Source organism: Mya arenaria, chromosome 9 (assembly GCF_026914265.1).
Source record: "Mya arenaria isolate MELC-2E11 chromosome 9, ASM2691426v1".
NCBI classification, from domain to species: Eukaryota; Metazoa; Mollusca; class Bivalvia; order Myida; family Myidae; genus Mya; species Mya arenaria.
In genome coordinates, this window is record NC_069130.1 from 44,091,177 (window position 1) to 44,101,321 (window position 10,145).

Here is a 10,145-nt window from a genome sequence, read left to right on the forward strand (position 1 = left end):
CCTGGGATATCTTTTAAGAGGTGACCATGCATACCTGGGATAACTTGAAAGAGTTTATCGTGACTACCTTTACCTGGGATATCTTTGAAGAGTTCATCATGACTACCTGAAGGTGGTATAAATTAACCATCTGCTTTTTGCAAAATGGAAAAAATGATTTTAATCATGCCTTAATACATGTAACAGATACTTTTTCAAGCTTCCTGTTGACCCTATAAGGATTGTAGTAATCACTTCATACAAGAAATCAACATTTTTAAATACTTTATTTGAAATCATAATATGAAAATAAAATAAATCCATTCAAACAAGTGCTGACACAGCAATTTGACAAATGTTCTGGACATGGTTTACTTTACACAGAAAGCCAATTGTTCAATGTTCTGTTTGCATACATAAAAGCCCATATTAGGGAGAAACATTTACAGATGTGCATCATGATGAACCCACTGGTTCAATGAAATTTTAAAAGTTTGAAGGCAAAAGCTGTTACATTTGAGATGAACAGTTACCTTAAATGGAGCTTTAAGCAAAAATCTTAGCAATACACAATCTAATATAAAAGTAAGGTAAAAAAAGTTCTTAGTTTCAGCTAACTTCTAAAATAAATAGGGTTGGTCAGTATGCTTTTTTTCTAAAAAAACAAGAGGCCCATGAGTGCCTATGCTCTAATGGCATGGCTCATGTGGTTATTTTTGATCCAGAGCATGTATGTATGAGTAATAGCCAACAAACATATTGTTCACGTTTTGTGTTTGAGTTAGCTTAAAACGTTGCACATTTAACATCTGAGAACAGAAAGTGTTGTAAGCAGATTAGTTACATGAACTACTAGTATTCTAATATGTGCCAAGTAAAGGTCATCTGAGGAGAATAAAATTTGCTACAAAACTGTACTATTGGTCAAATTTTCATTTTTGTAGCTTTAAAAGGACAAAATGAATGGTGGCCCCGGCCCAGGGCACATAATTTCAACTGTTTTGCTAGACGGTCTACATATGATGCTCCACAACAAATATCGAAGATATGAGCCTTGTGGTTTGAAACAAGATTTTGAAAATATTTCTTAAAAAAACTTGTGACCCCTGGGGGCAGTGCCAGTTTTGACCCTAGGGGCATAATTTGAACAACCATGGTAGCAGACCAATAAAATAATCCTTATTCAAAATAACAAGGGTCTGCATAGTTGTTTCAGACATAAAGATTTTCAAACATTTCCCAATTTAGTATACCAAACCGGTGAACCCAGTGGCGTGGCCAATAATGACCCCAGGGGCCTAATTTGAACAATTTTTCACATGAATTTGTAACTTTACATGTAAACTTGTCTAAAAATAGACTTCGCTCATGTAGACTTGGCTAAAAATAGCATTTTTTTTTTACTTTTGAGGCCCATAATCTAGGTATGCATGGGCAGATCTGGTTTTCGAAAGGAACCAAGCTCTAATTGATATCTTAATACTGTACAAGTTTCATCTATATACAATTAAAACTGAAGACTGTACAATGTTCACAAGCAATTGTTTACAGTCGCACAGACGTTCAAGGCCCATAATCTAGGCATGCATGGGCAGATCTGACTGGTTTTCGAAAGGAACCGAGCTCTATTGGATATCTAAATACTGTTTTATTGAGATACAATCATAACTAAAGACTGTATGGTGTTCACAAGCAATTGTTTACAGGCGCTAGGAAGCACATACTACGTACACATTACCATCACATCAGATATTCTGATCTTTGGCCAGTAAAGCTAAAATTAAAACCGTGATAATGTACCAAAACTACCTATATCAGGGTATATCACTATTGTATTCTTTTTAGGATATACAAGAGCTGTCATGGGGCAGTGCTCTCAACTATATGCTGCTTTGTCTTAGAAATGAATACAATAATGATAAAGGTAATATGCAATGAAGAGACAAAATAAAAATTAAGCATGAAATGCTGCAATGCAAAAAAAAACAACAAGTTTTCAATGATTGACAGACAAACCTAATTAATTAAGCCTTTGTTGTGCGATTAAGTTTCAATATTTTTTTGTTTTAGTGACCTTGATCCTATGGGCCCCGAAAGCAATTCTATAATACTTTGTATACTAAGTTTGTAGATGTATTTGATGCTGCCCTCCTCCTGGCCTGCCAACACAATGACACAGTCATGTCATTTTTATAACCAGGTTTCACTTTACAGGTTAACAAGAGCTGTCGTAAAACAGTGCGCTCTACTACGCCTCTTGGAATTGGACGTAAATACAATAATAGTGTGATATGTGCCTGTAAAAAGCAATAAAACAATCAAATAAAAAAGTGAATAAGAATCACAATGTGACAAAACAAGGTTTGATTTGGTTAAGATTATAAAAATGTGCCTGTCAAAATAAAAAAATAACAAGACGCCAACGCGGCAACGCCGCATAAAGCTTGATTTTTTATTTGACAATGCAATTTTGCAAACCTAGGATTTGAGCTAATGACCTAGTATTTTTAACCAAAAGGCCCATATTTATATTTATCGGAGATATCATTCATACAAATAACCTGATCAACAGAAACTATTCCATTTGTGTGAGGAAAAACGAACATTTTATAAATACATCAGCTTTTCCAATAAGATCTGTCCCAGAGACCTAGTTTTTGACCCTAGATGACACACTTTATCATCTAAGATTTCATGTACACAAATATTTTTAAAGTTAATTAAAATTTAAATTTTTGAAAAATATGGTTAGATCTGAAATTCATGATTGGGATGTGTGTTTATAAAATAAGTTTTAAATAACAATTGAATTTAGTTATTAACTGATATGGATAGCTTTGGTAAGCATAGATTTTTTTATGACATCAGGAAAGTATTTCCTAAGATTTGACCTAGTGACCTAGTTTTTGATCTGAGGTGACCTATATTCACAAATGATTAAGACAACATGTAGACAAATATTCTGACCAAGTTTAAAAAAGATTTGACTAAAATTAATGAATTTTTATGACTGTGGGATTCTTTCTTTTAAAATTTGACCTTGTGACCTAGGTTTTGACTGGGGATGACCCATATTATAGAACTTTTAAGATATTATGCAGACAAATATTCTGACCAAGTTTCATAAAGATTTGACAAAAATTGTTCAATTTATGATGTGGAATGATTTTCCTAAGATTTGACCTAGTGACCTAGAATTTGACCCGGGATGACCCATATTAAAAAACTTTCAAGATAGTATGCAGACAAATATTCTGACCAAGTTTCATAAAGATATGAAAAAAATGTTGAATTTATGACATGGAAATATTTTCTCTAAGATGTGACCTAGTGACCTAGAATTTGACCAGGGATGACCCATATTCATACATCTTCAAGATAACATGCCGACAAATAGTCTGACCAAGTTTGATTACCATTGGATAAAAACTCTTGATTTTATTACATAAAATGAAAACTTTAACGCAGAATTGTTAATGATAGTATAGCCCACATTTTCTTCGAATAGTCGAGCTAAAAATGAACAAATAATAATTTGCAATGCTAATGAGCTCTTGCTCAATTTCATCATGTCCCTTTCACATATGAGTTGGACTGATATATCAATCACTAGATATTAATGGTCCTAGGTCAAAGAATTCAAGGGTCATTGTGCAGAATAACCACTGTTAGCCATTACCTTCACCTTCGACCAAAAAACTCCGAAAACAATACTTGTCATGTTCTGGTCAAATATAACCTACCATTAATGTTTCATGGTGTGAAGTCAACCTACAAAATGTATTTTCAAATTATTCAAAAATATAAATGTGTCTGTTTGAAATATAAATGTGTCTGTTTGAAAACATATGCTAAAACATATGCCCATTTGTTTTTACAATAGTGGCATAATACATATAAAATACAATAAATCAATGACACAATGCAGCACAAAAGAGGTCTTTTATATCACAGATTCTCTGCAAGCCAAGGTAGGGTTATTCCATCCAAAGAGCATGCAAACTGACAACAGCCTGTTGAAGAGATTTTCCTGAGGAACAATCCTGGGTATTCATTCCCTTCCTTCTGTCAGAGTAGAGACGTTTCAAACTGACAGCCTGCAATTTTAATGTACATATTTGAAAACTGTTTATATTCACAGTGACTTTTTATATTTTTTTTACATAAAGTGATGTTACATAAAATGTTGCCCATATACAATAAAATGATTAAACAGACTATCATAAACAATAAGTCTACAAGTACGGTATAAGGCCTTAAAGGGACTGTATACCAGATTGGCACTAAAAAAGTTTTTTTTCTGTAACATATCTCAAGACAATTATTTAAAAGATGTGTTACGCTTTTATGTCATAATTGTAAAAAAAGTACAAACATGTAAAAAAAATGTGTCACCGAAATTGAAGTCCAGTGTTGTATCAACTGTACTACGAAGGCTTACTTTTTACATAAAGTGATGTTACATAAAATGTTGCCCATATACAATAAAATGATTAAACAGACTATCATAAACAATAAGTCTACAAGTACGGTATAAGGCCTTAAAGGGACTGTACACCAGATTGGAACTAAAAAAGTTTTTTTCTGTAACATATCTCAGGACAACTATTTAATAGAATGTGTTACGCTTTTATGTCATAATTGTAAAAAAAGTACAAACATGTAAAAAAAATGTGTCACCGAAATTGAAGTCCAGTGTTGTATCAACTGTGCTACGAAGGCTTACTTCAATCAAGTGGTATATTAAAGCTATACACCTAACTTGGTTATATCATGTGATAACATCGACTAGCCAATCACGCATAAGAAATTAATTCTACTAGGTAGACATACCCAGTAATCTTTTTGAATGGAAAAATATGAAATAACTGCTAAACTTAATAAACTTGCAATTTGATCATCTGGTGCACACTGTTGCTTTAACAGCAATTAAAAAAACAACACATTCATGAAACAAATTATATAATTTACTTTGCCTGTATATAATTATTTAAAACTATATTTATTTATTTTTAAATTATTTTTCGTTTTAAATACAGAAATGCTTATGCTGAGGACTTGGAAAGTTCTATTCTTACACATGGAAGTGGTGCAGAATGTATCCATTAATAGGCACGGCCGCAGATGTAATTCTGTAGATGTTTTCATGGCTGCTACTGATATCATGGACTCAACGGCATGGTCAACTGTTGGTCCAGGCAGCGATATATCTGCCGTCTCTGTGGAAGGCTCTGGATGAAGGGCGGCAAAGGTCCATGACCAACTCCTAATAGCAAAATGAATTATTATTCAGAGTATGAGATGCACTTTTTATTGAACATGTAAATGTACATGGGTATATCATTTTTGTTCTCACTCATCAACTCAATACTCTTTAAATCGTTGTTTATATTTCAATCCTGTACTTGTGTATAGACCTGTACTTGTTCATAAACATTTCCTTTAGGCCTGGCGGAAACAATAAATGTCTTATCATACAAAATTACAAACACAAAGCACAGTCTTACCAGTTGGCGTTTCAACACAGTTTGTTCTTCAACATTCCAGAAGCAAGCACGTGTAGACAGACACCAAGCACACACTTTAGGGTGATAGTGGTGGTGGTCATTTTGTGCTATTGTGCATCTAATAGCTTGTTAACTGCTACAGGTCTTTTTAGGCCAAATCTAAAAAAAATGAACATCTGTCAATTGACATACAGTGCATGAGAAAGTCACCTTTATAGTTATATGGTAAGAGAATTTAATAAAAAAAAACAGAGCTTTTAAGGTAAAGTCCAGTCAAAATCTCTAATATAAATGTGTATGGTCAGTGGAATAAGAACACAGCTGAAGACAATATACTTCCTGCCATATAAACCAGTGTTAGGTATAGATATGTACCGGAGTATATACAGTCATCTGTTAAACTACAGTGCTTTAGAACGTGTCCCAAAGCTATGATAACTAGTATAGAGATATATGGTCATTTGATAAACTACAGTGCTTTAGAACGTGTCCCAAAGCTATGATAACTAGTATAGAGATATATGGTCATTTGATAAACTACAGTGCTTTAGAACGTGTCCCCCAGCTATGACTACCAGTATATAGATATATGGTCATTTGATAAACTACAGTGCTTTAGAACGTGTCCCAAAGCTATGACTACCAGTATAAAGATATATGGTCATTTGATAAACTACAGTGCTTTAGAACGTGTCCCCGAGCTATGACTACCTGTATAAAGATATATGGTCATTTGATAAACTACAGTGCTTTAGAACGTGTCCCCCAGCTATGACTACCAGTATAACGATATATGGTGATTTGATAAACTACAGTGCTTTAGAACTTGTCCCCCAGCTATGACTACCAGTATAAAGATATATGGTGATTTGATAAACTACAGTGCTTTAGAACGTGTCCCCCAGCTATGACTACCTGTATAAAGATATATGGTCATTTGATAAACTACAGTGCTTTAGAACGTGTCCCAAAGCTATGACTACCAGTATAAAGATATATGGTCATTTGATAAACTACAGTGCTTTAGAACGTGTCCCCCAGCTATGACTACCCGTATAAAGATATATGGTCATTTGATAAACTACAGTGCTTTAGAACGTGTCCTCCAGCTATGTCTACCCGTATAAAGATATATGGTGATTTGATAAACTACAGTGCTTTAGAACTTGTCCCCCAGCTATGACTACCAGTATAAAGATATATGGTCATTTGATAAACTACAGTGCTTTAGAACGTGTCCCAAAGCTATGACTACCAGTATAAAGATATATGGTCATTTGATAAACTACAGTGCTTTAGAACGTGTCCCCTAGCTATGACTACCCGTATAAAGATATATGGTCATTTGATAAACTACAGTGCTTTAGAACGTGTCCTCCAGCTATGTCTACCCGTATAAAGATATATGGTCATTTGATAAACTACAGTGCTTTAGAACGTGTCCCAAAGCTTTTACTACCAGTATAAAGATATATGGTCATTTGATAAACTACAGTGCTTTAGAACGTGTCCCCCAGCTATGACTACCAGTATAAAGATATATGGTCATTTGATAAACTACAGTGCTTTAGAACGTGTCCCCCAGCTATGACTACCAGTATAAAGATATATGGTCATTTGATAAACTACAGTGCTTTAGAACGTGTCCCAAAGCTATTACTACCTGTATAAAGATATATGGTGATTTGATAAACTACAGTGCTTTAGAACGTGTCCTCCAGCTATGACTACCCATATAAAGATATATGGTCATTTGATAAACTACAGTGCTTTAGAACGTGTCCCCCAGCTATTACTACCAGTATAAAGATATATGGTTATTTGATAAACTACAGTGCTTTAGAACGTGTCCCCGAGCTATGACTACCAGTATAAAGATATATGGTCATTTGATAAACTACAGTTCTTTAGAACGTGTCCCCCAGCTATGACTACCTGTATAAAGATATATGGTGATTTGATAAACTACAGTGCTTTAGAACGTGTCCCCCAGCTATGAACACCAGTATAAAGATATATGGTCATTTGATAAACTACAGTGCTTTAGAATGTGTCCCAAAGCTATTACTACCAGTATAAAGATATATGGTCATTTGATAATCTACAGTGCTTTAGAATTAGTCCCCCACCTATGATCACCAGTATAAAGATATATGGTCATTTGATAAACTACAGTGCTTTAGAACGTGTCCCAAAGCTATTACTACCAGTATAACGATATATGGTCATTTGATAAACTACAGTGCTTTAGAACGTGTCCTCGAGCTATGACTACCTGTGTAAAGATATATGGTCATTTGATAAACTACAGTGCTTAAGAACGTGTCCAAATGCTATTACTACCAGTATAAAGATATATGGTCATTTGATAAACTACAGTGCTTTAGAACGTGTCCCCGAGCTATGACTACCTGTATAAAGATATATGGTCATTTTATAAACTACAGTGCTTTAGAACGTGTCCCCCAGCTATGACTACCAGTATAAAGATATATGGTCATTTGATAAACTACAGTGCTTTAGAACGTGTCCCAAAGCTATTACTACCTGTATAAAGATATATGGTCATTTGATAAACTACAGTGCTTTAGAACGTGTCCCACAGCTATGACTACCTGTATAAAGATATATGGTCATTTGATAAACTACAGTGCTTTAGAACGTGTCCCCCAGCTATGTCTACCCGTATAAAGATATATGGTCATTTGATAAACTACAGTGCTTTAGAACGTATCCCAAAGCTATTACTACCAGTATAAATATATATGGTCATTTGATAATCTACAGTGCTTTAGAATGTGTCCCCCACCTATGATCACCAGTATAAAGATATATTGTCATTTGATAAACTACAGTGCTTTTGAACGTGTCCCAAAGCTATTACTACCAGTATAACGATATATGGTCATTTGATAAACTACAGTGCTTTAGAACGTGTCCTCGAGCTATGACTACCTATATAAAGATATATGGTCATTTGATAAACTACAGTGCTTTAGAATGTGTCCCAATACTATTACTACCAGTATAAAGATATATGGTCATTTGATAAACTACAGTGCTTTAGAATGTGTCCCCGAGCTATGACTACCTGTATAAAGATATATGGTCATTTGATAAACTACAGTGCTTTAGAACGTGTCCCCCAGCTATGACTACCTGTTAAAAGATATATGGTCATTTGATAAACTACAGTGCTTTAGAACGTGTCCCAAAGCTATTACCACCTGTATAAAGATATATGGTGATTTGATAAACTACAGTGCTTTAGAACGTGTCCCCCAGCTATGACTACCAGTATAAAGATATATGGTCATTTGATAAACTACAGTGCTGTAGAACATGAGGCCCAACTAGGACTACCATTATAAAGCCAATTGTCATTTGTTTAACTTGTTTAGGTTAGTTTAGGTTAAATGTCAATAAATTTTGTAAAGGTCAAAATTCAGCTCATTCCCACCAAATCACTGTGAAATGGATGTGCTTTGCTGAAAAAAATGATTTGCAAGCATCAATAGTTAAATAATGCATAAAATTATAGAAATATTTAATACCGTCCTCCCAAAATTCTTCGTACTAGAGTCAGGCACAAATTATCTTGCATTTCCAGCTCCTGGATTTTCCTTAAAGCCTCTTCCAAGGTTTTACAAACCAGCAATTTTGTTCGCTGTGGTGTACTCATGTGTTTTACACAGATATCAATGACGTAATTGTGTAAACACGCACCTGCCTAAATCCGCACTGTCGTTTATCAAAATCCATACTGTATTTAATTTTTACGGTGGGAAACACATTCCAACGGTCACGTGATTTTCATTGATCAAGTTTGTTTGTACTCTCGATCGTGAGAAATACCTATCGATCAGTAGTATATATCGTAGTCATATAATTGTGCACACTCTGACCCGTATAAATACTACTAGTGGTGTGTGTTTTATTTAACAATCATTGTGAATTTACCGGTAAAATTACCCTTCGATAGTCCGTCTGTTTAATCCTCCGCCATTGAGTGAATTTGTCCCGTGACACTTTCCTCCCACATGGTATCTCCTTCAATGGAGAGTATTCAAGTAGCCTAAATCATGGCACCCGGCGAACTCGTTCTTTTCTCTATCCCGGGGTGCGAAAAATAGTAATACTGAACGGAGCCACCCCTGTAGAATAGCACAGGCATTCACATTTAATTCTTTTTTTTATTTTTCAAGCATTAAACCCCATACATTTATGGGAAGAAGGGCTTCGGGGAGTTTGTCTATATGTTGTTTTAATAATTCACCAGCCGTTGTATATTATAAATTTACCGTTCCTCCGGGATGAGAATCCTTTTTATGTAAATAATGTATATAACATTTTAAATTATTATATAATATTTTAACAGTGGCCCTGAAAAGGATCGTTTTCTTTCTTATAGTTAGTAAAGTCTTTGTTTATGCCAGTACTAAACTACCATCCGGAAACGGCTCTAATATTAATAGCGATATTTCAAATACACCCTGGAGGATCAACCAATCTATATTTTATTTCATAATTTAATCAATCCTTGGCAACGCTTTCACATATTGTAACACCATAGGATGGAGTCTTAAGCTGGGAATTGTTATATTCTCCATCCTGGTTTGCCTGGTTACACAGCGATACTAGTCCAAAAAAAAAAAAAAA

At 34.5% G+C, this 10,145-nt stretch overlaps 1 long non-coding RNA gene across 4 annotated transcripts; it reads right to left on the reverse strand.

Moving 5' to 3' along the window:
* Positions 1 to 247: 247 nt before the first annotated feature.
* Positions 248 to 9,519, reverse strand: LOC128202725 (uncharacterized). 4 transcript variants are annotated; one of them, XR_008255803.1, is made up of 4 exons: positions 9,447 to 9,519; positions 5,487 to 5,645; positions 5,058 to 5,245; positions 248 to 4,076 (listed from the first exon to the last, which is right to left on the reverse strand). It is a non-coding gene; the product is annotated as an uncharacterized LOC128202725 (long non-coding RNA). The 4 variants fall into 4 exon arrangements; XR_008255805.1 differs by having other exon boundaries at positions 9,459 to 9,506; XR_008255804.1 differs by lacking the exon at positions 9,447 to 9,519 and adding an exon at positions 9,064 to 9,258.
* Between the last annotated feature and the right edge of the window lie 626 nt (positions 9,520 to 10,145).